Genomic DNA, 1,876 nt, shown 5'->3' with positions numbered 1-1,876 from the left:
ATACTGTGATTCTATACTTGCCAAATATTCTGCAGAAATCTCCTTCCACTGAGTTTGGCTGCAACCATTTTAACTGTGGGCAGCTGAAGCTGCCGTCTGTTCACTTTCTGGAGTTTTAAACAGAGGCACACCTCCAGCTCTGCAGCTTTCAATGGCCCTCTTATGACTCATCCACCCCCTCCCTTCCTGGAAAACTTTCACAAGAGTGAGAGAGAGAGCTGTGCATGATGTCATAAGCCTAGGCTTTTTACCAGACAAGAAACAGGAAGTGGGCTGTATAAAGTATTTACTGGCAGAAAAAAAGTTTTACTATCCAAAGTTAAAACAACAAGGGCAGAAGATTTAAAAGATGGAAAGTTGTAAAAATTACTGAAGGTAAAATTTAAATGTTAAAGTGGTTGTATACCCACATTTTTTACTTTTACCTACAGGAAAGCCTATAATAAGGCTTACCTGTAGGTAAAAAAAATATCTCCTAAACCTGTACGGTTTAGGAGATATTCCCCTCGGTATGCGCCGCTGACTGCAGCGGCGCATGCGCACAAGGGGGTTCTCTCCGTGAAAATCCGGCAGCGCTCGTCCGGCCGGACTGCAATCTCCCGCGCGCATGAGTGACGATATCGCGGCTCCGGCCACTCACAGCGCCGGAGCCGCGATACCCGGAAGAGACGCCGAGGGAGCATGTCGGCTCCCTCGGCGTGGATCGGGCCAGATGTCGGGGCCTCGTTCTAAGGTAAGTATTTCATAATGAGCTAGTATGCGGTGCATACTAGCTCATTATGCCTTTTGCTTTGCAGGTTTAAAAAAAAAAAAAAAAAAAAAAAAAAATGCGGGTTTACTACCGCTTTAAAGCAGGAGTAAACCCGCTGACATTTTTTTTTTTAGACCCGCAAGGGAAAAGGCATAATGAGCTAGTATGCACCACATACTAGCTCATTATGAAATACTTACATTAGAACGAGGCCCCGACATCTCACCCGATCCACGCAGAGGGAGCTGACATGTTCCCTCTGCATTTCTTCCGGGTATCGCAGCTCCAGCGCTGTGAGTGGCCGAAGCCGCAATATCGTCACTCCCACGCATGCGCACGGGAGATTTCTTTCTGGCAGGGTCCGGCGTCTGCCGGACTTTCAGCCGAGAATCCCCTGTGCGCATGTGCCGCTGCAGTCAGCGGCTGATTGCGAGGGGAATATCTCCTAAACCGTACAGCATTTAACTTAATGCATTTAACTTAAAGTGGACCTTCAGTCATTTTTTAAACTTCCCATCTATTAAATCTTCTGCCCTTGTTGTCGTTTTAACTTTGGATAGTAAAACTTTTTTTCCTGCCAGTAAATCCCTTATACAGCCCACTTCCTGTTTCTTGTCTGGTCATTAGCCTAGGCTTATGACATCATGCACAGCTCTCTCTCGTGAGAGTTTGTCGGGGGGGGGGGGGGGGGGGCTTGTGAGACATAAGAGTGCCAATGAGAGCTGCAGAGTTGGAGGTGTGCCTCTGTGTGTCCGTGTAAATCCAGGACAGGAAGTGAACAGGCAGCAGCTTCAGCTGGCCACATGGTTGCAACCAGACTCAGTGAAAGGAGATTTCTGCAGCATATTTGGCAAGTACAGAAATCACAGTATATATAAAATAATATGCAAAATGGTTGGAGGGGAAGCTTCAGAATGGCAAAGATGTTTTTATTACATATGTGAGCAGGCTGCAGTTCTTCTTTAAAGCTCATTTGAGTGTACTTCTCCTATGGATCACAGGAGTGCAGTTCGTTCTAAAGTCGCTGTCTGCTGCCGTCACAGAGCCGGTCCAGGCTCGGGAAGGATCATGACCATATGGCCGGGATCCTCCCACATGCCTAGACCAGCACCTGGCGCTGAGAGC

Source organism: Lithobates pipiens, unplaced genomic scaffold, assembly GCF_037356315.1.
Source record: "Lithobates pipiens isolate NorthernLeopardFrog02 unplaced genomic scaffold, aLitPip1_a1.2 Scaffold_28, whole genome shotgun sequence".
Classification (NCBI taxonomy): Eukaryota; Metazoa; Chordata; class Amphibia; order Anura; family Ranidae; genus Lithobates; species Lithobates pipiens.
Note: the sequence above shows the minus strand (reverse complement) of the source record.